Source organism: Cervus elaphus, chromosome 30, assembly GCF_910594005.1.
Source record: "Cervus elaphus chromosome 30, mCerEla1.1, whole genome shotgun sequence".
Classification (NCBI taxonomy): Eukaryota; Metazoa; Chordata; class Mammalia; order Artiodactyla; family Cervidae; genus Cervus; species Cervus elaphus.
In genome coordinates this window covers 57,173,752-57,188,287 of record NC_057844.1, presented here as the reverse complement: position 1 = coordinate 57,188,287, position 14,536 = coordinate 57,173,752, and the positions used below count along the sequence as shown (strand labels likewise).

General features: G+C 38.7%; 1 long non-coding RNA gene across 2 annotated transcripts in view; it reads right to left on the bottom strand.

Annotated features, from left to right (window-relative positions):
* Positions 1-374: 374 nt before the first annotated feature.
* LOC122686872 overlaps positions 375-14,536 on the bottom strand; it is a 344,623-nt gene continuing 330,461 nt past the window's right edge. For both annotated transcript variants that reach the window (XR_006338933.1, XR_006338934.1), the window contains one exon: positions 375-521. This is a non-coding gene — a long non-coding RNA (uncharacterized LOC122686872). The remainder of the gene's footprint in view (positions 522-14,536) is intronic.

The window sequence follows — 14,536 nt, the reverse complement described above, 5'->3', positions numbered from 1 at the left end:
CCTCTGACAGTTTGTCTCTCTCTGCATAGGTTAGCCTCTGCTTGTCTGAAAATCCTGTATTGATCCCACATAAGCTGTTGTTTTGCAATGAGATGGCAATTCTCAAGATTTCTACCAGTCATGATCTAGCTAGAAAAAAAGAATTCTCTTTAAAAATGTTGAATACAGGGAACAAATTGCTGCTTTAAATAGTGAAAAATCTGAAAACTGAAAAATCTGAAACTACAAATGGATTCTGAGATCATACAGAACTAAAAAAACAGCAAGAGGCTTATGATCTTTGTCTTTTTCACAAGAGGAAACAGGGGAAATGGTATTCCTGCATTCATGAGTCTTGGTTCATAGAAAACAGCAAAAGCCCTGTCTTTGTGGTGATTGTGGAAATTGAAGACATACTGCTGCCATACTGCTGAAAACTGCTGCCAAGAGAACTTACCTAATATAGAAAAGAGACATGGAGGTACTTTGACTTCCACTATCTGGCTGGTACTTCCCAGTAAGAATCTGGTTGATACTGGAGTCTGGAATATAAAATAAAGCATTAATTACTCCCTTTATTCATCCAAGCTCCTGCCAAGATACAAAGCAGGCCCAGGAGAGGGGAGGGAAAGTCTGACAATAGAATATTCCTTCTCTTTTATTCATCGGCATCCATTTTCACATCTTACCCATATTTAACAACATGGTTTCACCTGACATGAGCTAGCTATCTGTCCTATAAAAGATGCTTTCCTTTTCTCTCTTCCTTCCCTCCCTTTTTTTCTTTCAGTGAGAGCCACAAAGCTCCATTAGTCCTTGCAACAAACCCAAGTTCAAGATCTCCATGTAACAGGCAGCCCTCCCTATGAGGTCCAGATGTGGCTCCTTTTCTTTTCATAATCTCTGAATTTATAAATTCATCATTTACAAGTTAGTTACTTCCAACACTCCTCATCCAAATTGATGGAGTAAAAGGGTGAAAATACCCCCAAACCGGTGTATGTGTGTGTGTATACACATACACTCTATAGTCTTTATTTTTCCAACCACTCATGAAACCATCGTCAATACTAGTTATTCTTGGTAATAGATATCAATCACCCAAGCTAGCAAAGTGAGCCCTTTCTCTATAATTTTTTTGAATGACACATAAGTGCCCTGGATAGATTTTCTATCCATTTCAACTTCCAGTTTATTAGGACCATTGTGGGAAAGATGGGGAACCAACAAATCTCAAACAGCACAGTCCATATTTGACTGGATTACTAGATACAAAGAGGGCGAGACAGAACCGGGGGGACCACTGATATTTCTACCACTTGGTCCCTTGACTTACATATTCTGCTTTTCAGATAACAGCATCATATATGGATCACTGGTTCACGCACATATTACACCTTGAAATCATGGGGTGCTTTCTGCCTTACAGCACCATAACTGAGGGTTTTGGTGGCCACTCCACCATTATTTTAGGCCATCAGCTTCTCAAAAGAAGAATGGCTATCTGCAGGAAAAGACATGGCTTCCTATAGGCATGCATTCTGTGATTCTCCTTTGGAACTGTTCAAAGACCCCATATAGCATTCTTATCAGTGACAGTTTGAGCAATGCTATGTTTGCAATCCCATGAGGACAAAAATGGCACATTATCTTGTAGTGTAACTACTGTAGAGCATTCTTTAATGAAAGACCTCAGGAAAACTTGTTGGTTTGCTAACAGCTTACTAAGATTCATAATATGCTATACAATAAATGGGTTAGAGCAGCATACTAGAATATAGTAAACGTGGCTCCAAAATACATACACACCACCCCCCCCCCAAAAAAAAAACTCATAAAGAATTGAAATTCTTTCTGAGTGGTATGAGGCACAAGATAAAGCATCTCAGCTTCTGTTTAGAAAGAATATTCAATGTTCTCCACCTTTAAAATCCTAACACCTTCACTGCAGTAACTTTCGTAGATATTTGTCATGATTTTTCTCTGCATTTCAGTGCTAATACATGTATCTTTCTTAGGCTTCTATGGTACCTGATACCTCCTGCTCACCAGATTCTACTATGTGAGTGTCATGATGTCATTAATATAGTAGGCTAATGCGATTTAACATGGGACATCTAAATAAGGCCCTTGAAGACTATGTAAGACACAGCAGCAAACCTGAGCTAGTATTGGGGAACTAGAATTAAGTTGGACATCTTTCCCTGCCACAGCCTGTGATATTTTTGTTGTCTATCATGAAAAGAACGACTTTGCCAGAACCAGTAGTTTCCAGGTGCCAGAGACTTTGCCGATTTACTTCAACAAAAATGTGAGATCACTGAACTCAACTGTGGTTAGTCACTTGAGTGTGCTCTGTCATGTCTGACTCTCTGTGACGCAATGGACTGTAACCCACCAGGCTCTTCTATCCATGGAATTTTCCAGGCAAGAATACTGCAGTGGGTTGCCATTTCCTCTCCCAGGGGATCTTCTCAATCCAGGGATCAAATGCGACCTAGGGGTCAAACCCAGGTCTCCTGCATTGGCAGGTGGATTCTTTACCACTGTGCCACCTGGGAAGCCCTGATTACAGTCCCTACCTGACTGCAAGATCTATTTGGTTTTATATTAAACAGATGATAGAAAAGGGTGTATTAGAAGAATCAGTTATTTACCTCTCAAGTCTTTAAAGGCATTTGAAAATGACAGTACCGGGGGTTTCAACTTGATTCTTTCTACAAACATCTCCAAAATATGTGAGTGTATCCATTTCCTAGTACCCAGTCACCTGTTAAATGTGCAGTTCTCTTTGGGGCAGCTTAGATAAATCATGCAAGAATTGTGCTTCCCCCCCCCCGCCCCCTGCTAAAAACAGCGGTTCTCAAACTATAGAAGGAATCAGGGTCACCTGAGAGTTTTTAAAAGAACGGATTTCTACCTGAGTTTCTGTGATACGCCTTCAAAGAATTTGCATTCCTAACAAGTGCCTAGGTGATGCGGATGTTGCTGAACAAGGGACTACAGCTTTATTACTACCTATCAACAAATCCTAACTGGGTTTTAGTCAGTGGAGTTCTGGGTATATGAATGACTTTAAATCTGAAAACTGAGGGAAAATTCCTGGCTTTCAACATGAAGTTTCCAGAAAGAGAATATATTAAATGTGTTCTTCATTATCAGGACTTTAGCTTTTTCAGTTACAGATAAAATATACTTCAGTACAGTTTAGTTCAGTTCAGTCTCTCAGTCATGTCCGACTCTTTGCGACCCCATGGACCATAGCACGCCAGGCGTCCCTGTCCATCACCAATTCCCTGAGTTTACTCAAACTCATGTCCATCGAGTTGGTGATGCCATCCAACTATCTCATCCTCTGTCATCCCCTTCACGTCCTGCCCTCAATCTTTCCCAGCATCAGGGTCTTTTCCAGTGAGTCAGCTCTTCACATCAGGTGGCCAAAGTATTGGAGTTTCAGCTTCAACATCAGTCCTTCCAATGAACACCCAGGACTGATCTTTAGGATGGACTGGTTGGATCTCCTTGCAGTCCAAGGGACTCTCAAGAGTCCTCTCCGACATCACAGTTCAAAAGCATCAATTCTTCAGTGCTCAGCTTTATAGTCCAACTCTCACATCCATACATGATTACTGAAAAAACCATAGCCTTGACTAGACAGACCTTTGTTGGCAAAGTAACATCTCTGCTTTTTAATATGCTGTCTAGGTTGGTCATAACTTTCCTTCCAAGAAGCAAGCATCTCTTCACTTCAGTACACTGTCCATCTATTTTATTCCTGAGGACCTATTGTTCAGTTGGCCACATTCATAATTCAAAGCAGAATGCTGATGGCTTCATGAATAGTGTACCAAGTTGATATATCTATGAAAGAGAGGCTTTGATTCTGAGCAAATTGTTTCTGTATATCCATAACCATTAGTCGCTCAGTCATGTCTGACTCTTTGTTACCCCATGGACTGTAGCCCACCAGGCTCCTCTGTCCATGGAATTCTACAGGCAAGAATACTGGAGTGGGTTGCCATTTCCTTCTCCAGAGGCTCTTCCCAATCCAGGGATCAAACCTAGGTCTCTCTCACTGCAAGCAGATTCTTAACTGTCTGAGCCACCAGTGATCCTGTCTGTCTATAAAAATGGCATTAAATAAAATAAGCTTCTATAGCAAACATGCATCCTTTCACAATGTTAACAAAGCAAAGAAGACTCACACTCTCTTCATTTGTTCTTACTACAAAGGTATCAATTTAACACTTAAATTCATCAAAATGCTCTAGAATTTATATTTAAATTAAGCATTGAGATGAAAATATATACTGTCTTTTATAAAGACCCCAAGATATCTTAAGGCTCTCCATAGTGCAATTATATTATTAAGCTTGTATTGATTATTATAGAATATGCTAAGTTTTTTAAGTTGATATTAATTTTAAAAAATTATGAATTTGATTATTAATTTTACAACATAAAAGTTAATTATATAAAAACCATTTCATTAATTTATGAAGATTAATTTAAGCTTCTAAATTGAAATTTAAATAAAGTATTATAAATAAAAAAGAAATATATCTCTTAAAATGAACAGAATGAATATATATTAACTGGTCATAAACTGAGCTGAGACATGATATTTGCTTTTACAGGATAATCCTATGTAAATACATTTGAAATTTCTAAAGAGTTTTTTAATATCTGGAGTAGTAAGCATTTTCAGAATTTTCCAGAAGAAACTGCAGTTTATCATGGTTTTACGATGCTGTTAAGAAACTAGTTATTCTATAGAAAGTTTTATGTATATATTCACTGTCAGTACAGGGATTTTTGTAATTCTTTTTGTGGTTCAAGGTGATGTAAGTTCAGAATGAACTGCTAAATAAACTTAAAAAGAAACCTTAAAAATCTACTAAGAAAGATTGTCTTCCTCTACCTATCTTAGAGATAAACCTTCAAACACTGAAAAGGCATAATGCCCTAGGGGCTATTTGACGGATAAAGTAGAGCAGCTGCCAAGTGGGGGGATTATCACTTCAAACTAAGGTCTTGGAAAAACAAAGCTTTCAAATGCACAAGTCTATTCTTAGAAGACCACAGTCCTGAACGGTTCACACAATAGAAAATAAAGATAAAACTGAAGGTTACAAATACAAATCTAGTGAAATTCATTTTGGTAAATAAATGAAATGAAGCACATTAGCTCTCTAAATTTCATTTGCTGTTCTGCAATCATTCCTGTATCAGATGGCACTAAACCTAGGTAACCTAATGTTTCCAAAAAGCCAGCTACTCATTACAGGCAGCACTTTAAAACACAAAACTCATAATAGCCTAAAGCTCAAAATGTGAAAACTTGACTTTCCAATTACCTCCATTTCCTCCAACACTTAAATCAAATTTTGAAGACAATTCGAGTGTCTGGAACTAGTATGCATACATATATATATGATTTTTTTCCCTAATTTCTAGTGGTTTATATAATCACTGGTTTCTTTCTACTGTTGCTACAATTTGGATAGCAGTATTGATCTGGTTTTCATTAGGTATATAGAAGATTCATGAAACTCTGTTGGAGATTCTAATTTTATTGCCTGCACCATTTCTTCTGTTATAACATTTCCTGTTGTTATAATAAACATTTAGGAACTAACCCACTCGATCCTTATTCTTCTACTGAAGGCCTTAAAAATGATTGCTCACGTTATCATACTAGTGACTTAACAAGGGAGCATATGGGCTATTTGGGTTCTTATCTGGATTTTCTTATCTCTAGTTGGGAATTCTGTCTGGAGTTGAAGCTATTTATGCCTGGCATCTGCCTGTAGCCACATTTATAGGTATGGAGAAGGTGGCTCCCCGAGACAGGACAACAGACAGCAGTAAGCATTCAGATGAACAAAGAAACTCCATGGTGGTGTTTGAATCCATGATTCCAGTTATCCCTCAGGCCCAAGAAAACAGTCTTTCTGAAGTTCCACCTGTGCTAGTTTGAGTTTTACTTTACCTTCCACCAAAATGGCAACCAGAAAGATACAACAGTTGTTTTTATCTTGTATTAGATTCTATTTCTGCCGTTACAAAGTAACACAAAAGCAGCAGCTTAACACAAATCAATTCTCTTACAGCTCTAAGTCAAAAGTTAGCAATTTGGTCTCAAGGAGCTAAAAAAAAAAAAAAAAAAAAATCGGCAACCCTGCATTCCTTTCTGAAGCCTTTAGGGGAGATTTGTTTTCTTGCTTTTCCAATCTCTAGAGGCTGCTCACATTCCTCTATCAGATGGTGCCCTATTTCATCCTCAAAGCCACTCTTGGTTGACTCTCACACTGCATCACTCTCTTGCCTTCCTTTCCCATACCTAAGGACCCTTGTGATTATGTGGTGTGGCCCAGATAACCCAGGATAATCTCTTCATCTCAGGCTTACCTGATTATCAACCTTAACTTCATCTGCTGCCTTAATTCCCCATTGCATGTACTACAGGTTCCAAAGATTAGGACACTAAACTCTTGCAGATCATTATCCTGCTTACTACAAGCAGGTAACCTCAAAGCAATAGTGAGAAAGTAATATTAAAAAAGTGATAAGCTTAGTTTTCTTTACTATTAATACTCTATGAAAATCAAAAAATTATAATTCTTATAAATAATTATGTAAATTCACATTAACTACTAATTTTATAAAATAAAAAGCTTAGGTACTATTTTTCCCCCTGTATCCCTATGCATTTTTACAAGTGATGTTTTCTTTCCTTATATAATATTGAAAGTAGTGTAAACTGTTGATTTAAAATGACAGGCATGGAAGAAATGCTAGAGATTTTCTTGTCATTCATGCAATGCTTGATTCCCTTCTAAGACATCCCTCCATACTATTATATATATAGGAATACTTCCAGTGACAGAGAATTCAGTGAGTTTAATGGATAGCCAAACCTGCAGGTATCTAAGAATGCCCTCACGGCTCAGGTTCTGTGGCTTTTCATGGTTTGTGATCTTGACTGATAAAGGAAGAAAGGAACTTCTGCACCTTCTATGGTTGTATTCAATTTCCCTCAGGCCCATGGAGCCAGTGAAAAACATGGGCTCTCTGAGGCTGTGGGATCACGAGGTCTAGTTCCTTAAATCTTGGCTGGGGTTCCAGAGCAGACTGCACAGCAGTTCAAGGGTGGGCGTCCTCTTCCTGGAGTACAAGCATCTTGAATCACTGACTATGTCTCACAGTCAAGTGCAGGCTCTCTCTTACCCTATTGTACTATGTGAAACATACTTTACAAATGTGGATTTAAAGGGAAAAGAAGGCCAAGTTTGTATTTCTTCTAGTGATTAATTTTGCTTCAGAGTTAGAAATTTCAGCTAATAAAGAAAATACCTGCTCTCCTTCAGAGTGATAATTGTAGTCAACATGTAAGATCTAAAGAGTTATCACAGAATCTTTCATTCTATTATTTCATTACATAATCTTTCATGATATTATTTCCTGGTGGTTCAACTGGTAAAGAATAGGCCTGCAATGCAGATTTTTGGTTCAATTCCTGGGTTGGAAAGATCCCATGGAGAAGAGAATGGCAACCCACTCTAGGATTCTTGCCTTGAGAATTCCAGGGACAGAGGAGCCTGGTGGGCCACAGTCCATGGGGTTACAGAGTTGAACACGACTGAGAAACTTTCACTTTTCTTTATATCATGTCAGTAGGAAGGACATAAAGAGGTTTTTGTTATATTTAAAATGATATATTCCATCATTGGAAGTAAAGTTATGACCAACCTAGACAGCATATTATAAAGTAGAGACATTACTTTGTCAACAAAGGTCCGTCTAGTCAAGGCTATGGTTTTTCCAGTAGTCATGTATGGATGTGAGAGTTGAACTGTGAAGAAAGCTGAGTGCCAAAGAATTGATGCTTTTGAACTGTGGTGTTGGATAAGACTCTTGAGAGTCCCCTGGAATGCAAGGAGATCCAACCAGTCCATACTAAAGGAGATCAGTCTTGGGTGTTCATTGGAAGGACTGATATTGACGGTGAAACTCCAATACTTTGGTCACCTGATGCAAAGAGCTGACTCATTGGAAAAGACCCTGATGCTGGGAAAGATTGAGGGCAGGAGAAGGGGACGACAGGTTGGATGGCATCATCGACTTGGTGGACATGGGTTTGGGTGGACTCTGGGAGTTGGTGATGGACAGGGAGGCCTGGCATGCTGCAGTTCATGGGGTTGCAAAGAGTCGGACATGACTGAGCAACTGAACTGAACTGATTCCATTTATCTTGTAAGTCCAACAGTGCCTAGATTCTGCAATATTTGTTAATGTATTTCTATCTCATCAGGAATCCTGAAGTCTATAAAAAACATATGCAGTGAAATAGGAACAACTGCTTTTAATATGCTACAATATAAAAAATATCATCATCACCATTTTAGACAATATTTTTATTGGGGCTTTACCATAGCCCCAGTGAAACAAAAATAGCCAATTCTGATACCAATATTTGAAAGATGATCCCAAGGAATATCTATTTGTTTCATGTCTTTATTTTTGCACATGAATACACACACCACAGTAACACTTATCCCATTTTCTTGGATTAGAAGAATATTGTTAAAATGTATACACTACCCAAAGCAGTCCATAGGTTTAATGCAATCCCTATACCCATGATATTTTTTAATAGAATAATCCTAAAACACATATGGAACTACAAAGGATCTCAAATTGCCAAAGCAATTCTGAGAAAAAGGAACAAAACTGCAAGTATCCTGACTTCTACAAAGCTACAGTAATCAAAACAATATGGTTTTGGCACAAAAACAGACACATAAGTCAATGAAATAGAGCCCAGAAATAAACCTATGCACTTATGGTCAATTAGTCTATGAAAAAGGAGGTAAGAATACACATGGAGAAAAGACAATCTCTTCAATAAGTGATGCTGAGAACTGGACAACTGCATGTAAAAGAATGCAATTAGAACATTTTCTCACACATTACACAAAAATAAACATAAAGGCATTAAAGACTTAAGTGTAGACCTGAAATTATAAAACTCCTGGAGGAAGATATAGATCACTCTAACATAAATCATAGCAATATTTGTTTTGGATTGTCTCCTCAGGCAAAAGCAATATTAACAAGTGTAATCTAATCAAACTTAAAAGCTTTAGCATAGCAAAGGAAATCATAGACAACATGAAAAGAAAATGTAACGAATGGGAGGAAATATATGCAAATGATATGACCAATAAGGGTCATTTTTAAATGAATTCATCTCTATTGCATATTTCTTTGTAAAAAAAAAATAAATAATAGTTTTTCTTAGTTACTATAACAGTCTTGAACCTAAATACTAAATGTTTCCAACTACTAAGCTGCTGCTGCTAAGTCGCTTCAGTCGTGTCCGACTCTGTGCGACTCCATAGACGGCAGCCCATCAGGCTCCCCCGTCCCTGGGATTCTCCAGGCAAGTACACTGGAGTGGGTTGCCATTTCCTTCTCCAACTTACTAGCAAAACATAACTGATTCTAAAATTATAAATGACTTTACTCTGGGGTATTAGCTTAAAAAAAAATGAACAGAAATCTTTAAAAAATACCTAGCAAAGAGAGAAAACTGGCTACTTACATTGCACTAATCTGAAAAGTAGTTTTTTTTTTCCCCCCAATAATAGTACATGGAATATACAATAATAGTACATGGAATAGTAAATAGAACCTGTACACAGCTTTCAGGAAATGAAACCAAAAATGGAAAGGTCAAAGAGGTCATCCCACCAGGATGACCATATCAAAATGAGGATGATAAAACAGGGCATGAGGGATGTGTTGCACAAACTTGCTCCTTTATGTGTACCATCCAAGATCTATCAACAGGTCATATTAACTCAATATCAAAACCCCCAAAATGCCCAATTAAATGTGGACAGAAGAACTGAACATTTCCCCAAAGATATACAGATGGCCAATAGGCACATGAAAAATGCTCAACATCAATAATCAAAGAAATGCATAACAAAACAGAGATATCACCTCACACATCAAAATGGCCATCATCAAAAAGTCTACAAATAATAAAAGTCAGGTAGGATGTTGAGAAAGTGAATGTGTTAGTCAATCAATCATGTCTGGCTCTTTGTGACCCTGGGGACTGTAGCCCTCCAGGCTTCTCTGCTCAGGGAATTCTCTAGGAGAGAATACTGGAGTAGGTCACCGTTCTCTTCTCCTGGGGATCATCCTGACCCAGGGATCAAACCTGGGTCTCCAGCATTTGCAGGTGGATTCTTTGCCACCTGAGCCACCAGGGGAAGGGAACCTTGGTATACTGTTGGTGGGACTGTAAATCGGTGCAGCCACTATGGGAAACAGTGTGGAGGTTTCTCAAAAAATAGAACTAACATATGATCCATCAATTCCACTCCTGGATATATATCTGAAGAAAATGCAAACACTAACTTGAAAAGATATACACACAGTGCAGCACTATTTACGATACCCAATTAGGGAAGCAACCCACATGCCCGTCAAGAGATGAATGGATAAGATGTGATATGTGTGTGTGTATATATATATACATATTTATATACGAAATGGGAAATCACTCAGTCATAAAAAAGGTGAAATGTTGCCACTTGCAACAACATAGATAGACCTAGAGGATGCTATGCTTAGTGAAATAAATCAAAGAGAGAAAACCAAATAGTCTATGTTATCACTTGTATGTGAAATCACTAAAATAAAACAATGGAATGTATACAGCAAAACTGACTCACAGAGAACATTTTGGTTGTTACCACTTGGGAGCGAGGAAGGGGGAACAAGGTAGAGGTGGAGGATTAAGAAACAATAACTGCTATGTATAAAATAGATAGGCAACAAGAATATATCATACAGCACAGGGAAATATAGTTATTATTTTGTAATAACTTCACAAGGATTATAATATATAAAAATGTGCTCAGTGTGTCAGACTTCTTGCAACCCTGTGTTGTGTAGCCTGCCAGGTTCTTCTCTCCAGGATCTTCCAGGCAAGGATACTGGAGTGGATTGCCATTTCCTCTTCCAGGGGATCTTCCTGACCCAGGGATCAAACCCACGTCTTACTGCATTGGCAGGAGCATTCTTTACCACTGAGCCACCTAGGAAGCCCCAATCTATAAAAATATTGAATCATATTGTACACCTGAAACTAATACTATAAATCAACACTACTTCAATGTTTTAAAAACTAAATAGAAACTGAACCACTTCAAGATGAGAGTCTCACACTTGGCACTATTGATATTTGAAGCCAGATAATTCTCTGCTGAAGAAGGCAAAGAGGAGAGCAGCAGAGAGACTGTTAGATGGCATCACTGACTCAATCGACATGAGTTTGAGCATCCTCTGGGAGATGGTGGAGGAGAGCGAAGCCTGGCATGCTGCAGTCCATGGAGTTGCAATGAGTCAGACAGGTCTTAGCAACTGAACCAACAGCAAACTCTCTGCCAGTGCCATGGGGAGGCTGTCCTACTCACAGAAGGATGTTTAGCAGTTATCTCTGGCTTCTACCCACAAATACAAGTGGCAATCCCTCACTGGATGTGATAACCAAAAATTCTCTAGATATTGCAAAATGTCACCTGGGGAGCAAGATCCATGCCTGATTTAAGACTAGTGTCTGTAAAACAGTTTGCTCTAAGAAGAAAAATTAGTCATATTCTGATGCAGGTAAAAATATTTTATAAGCATTATAACTCCCTGTATTGTAAGTACACAAAATTGTAAAAGTATTCTCTGAACAACCTCATTGTACGTTTTATTTCTGGTTATGTATTTTTTCTTTTACTGAACTAAGCAACATGACCAAATCATAGATTGTTTCATCACTTTTAAAAATACCAAAGTATTAATTATTCTGTCACTTCTGATATCCAAATAGCTATCCTTCTTCATACATATGTGTATGGACTCAGTCACTCAGTGGTGTTTGAGTCTTTGCAACCCCATGGACTGTAGCCTTCTAGGCTCCTCTGCCCATGGGATTCTCCAGGCAAGAGTACTGGAGAGGGTTGCCATTTCCTCCTCCAGGGGATCTTCATGACTTAGGAGTCAAACCTGCATCTCTTACCTCTCCTGCCTTAGCAGGCGGATTCTTTACAACTGAGCCACCCAGGAAGCCCCCTTCTTAATATATAACTCTAGAGAAACATGCATATTTTTTATGATTTTGTTTTCACTTAAAATACATAACATTTACTGCATATTTATTATGGGTTAGGAGGTATGATAAGCAGTTTACGTGTTGTTACATTTAAGCTTCTCCATATTCCTGTTTGTTAGATCACATTTTCTCTAGTAGGGAATGCAGCTAACCCCCTGAAATGAATTATCTCTGAGACAGTCTCCCGGCTTCTCAATGCCAGAACCACTTAAGAGTTGGCTACACTTCTGCTTTGGGTTTTATTGATTGTACGCATGTGTTCTCCCCAAGCCCGAGCTCTGAGAGCACGGTATGATGGATCTTCTTAATCAGCTCTCACTTCTGCCACCTCCAGCGTCTTGCATACAGGCCCCACTGAACTCAGCTAATTTCCTCTAGCTAGGAACTGCTTTGCCTTTTGGTCTCCAGACCCCGAAATAATATTTTTCACCTCAGCCTCCTCACGTTTCCACACCGGAGTTAAGAGACAGAGCTCACTGGATTTTGACAGCACAGCTTGGTTAAGCTGTAATTTTAATTTTGCGGTGCTCCCTACTGGTGGCCTTTCGAATCTTCCTCGCTCCAATGCTAGCTGTTTTTAATAAACTTATCTTGGTCTGCTGCTCATTTTAATCAGCACATATGGAAAACTCCAGGATTCTTTTTTTTTTTTAATCTAGTCATGTTGAAGATAATACAAGTAACCTGTGCTAAAACCATCACTTGGAGGTGTTGGAAACCTTTGGGGGAAATGTCTGTGAGGTGATGCTGCAGCTAAAATAAAAATAAATATGAGCAGTATCCTGTAGCTTCAAACTTCTGAACAAGATTAAGCGAAAATTATCTTGCTAGAAGGGAAAATGTAAATCAATGTATCATAGACAATAAAACTGCCTGGGCAAAAGTGACTTGAACAGTGAAAATACTAGTGACCCCTCATGATACCTTCAGAGAGGGGCAGAAGCATGATGGATTCTCAGCCTGGCAACACCCTCAAGGACCACGGCTCTCTGCATATTTCTTCTTTGTGCCTTCACTGTCCTGGCCACGTCCTCTTCTAAAATTTTAAGATGGTGACAGCACTTCCAAATATCACCAGCTCCAAGCATCAGAAAACTCCTAAGACAGCAACCAAGAGAGGGGAAAAAGAAACCCTCACAGATCCCAGCTTTCTATCCTGGAGGACAACTTCAGAAACCTAGATTATGCCCCGCCCTCCCTTATATCCTATTGGTCAGAAATCAGTAAGGTGCCCACTGTAAACCAATCAATGGTAAAAGGAATGGGATTACCATAATTGATTACATAATTGTAATCAGGAGTCACTGACTGATCCTAATTTCCCAGGGAACATGATCCCCACAAGACAAATCAGAGTTCCTGTTAGCAAAGCAGAAAAAGAGGAAAAGGCTGTTGTTAATATTGTTTGCCAGACTTAGCAAATGTAATTAATTTAAACCTAACGTGTTTAGATAGTAAATATGCAAGTATTAAGATATGATTTTGACTTACAAACAGTGCCTCAAATCTGCCCTACCTCATAATAATGACTGGACAGAATTCTATGATGACAGACAATGAAGGAGAGTACCTTGGGATAATAGATAATAAAATGACTGCATTCTCAATCCCCCAGGTAGTAAACGCACAGATGAAGCTTCAGAGGCCATCAGAAAATAAGACACGCACACACACACATATTTACATACACATACGTCTACAAACATACGTACATACATACATACACACATCATACTCAGTGGAACTGGCTCCTAATTACAGTCCAGAAGGGGACACTCTCCCTGCCCCAAATTGGACTGAATCATAACAGAGAGAAATGGAACATAGGCATTAGCATTTTTATTAATTATATTTATGTTTTAATTGGTCAAAAGTTGCTTTTACAATGTTGTGTTTGCTTCTGCCATACAACAACACGAATCAGTCATGATTTTATACTTTTATATATATCCCTTCCCTCCATCTTCCCTCCCCTCACTCATCCCACCCCCCACTAGATCCTGACAGAACGCCAAGCTGGGCTCCCTGTGTTATTTTTTTAGCATTTACTTCCCAGATAACATTGTGGGGCACCCAGGTCTAGAACTCTGCTCCACAGTAAAGGTGCTTTGAGTTACTTTGGATTTGAAAATTCCAGTAAATGTGATAAGAACAGGCATTTTTATGTGGCCTTCAGATATAACTGCTTCTAGCCTTAAGATACCAGAGACTTAAAATTTTCTCCTCCTTCATTCTTTTCTCTTTTCTTCATGCCCCATCAACATCCTAGTGCACCACTAACCTCACGATAATTCCCTCTGCTCCCCAATCCTTCCACTCTTCTCACTATCTGACCATCACTTTGAACTCCGAGGACTAGTTTCTTGACAATTTCCC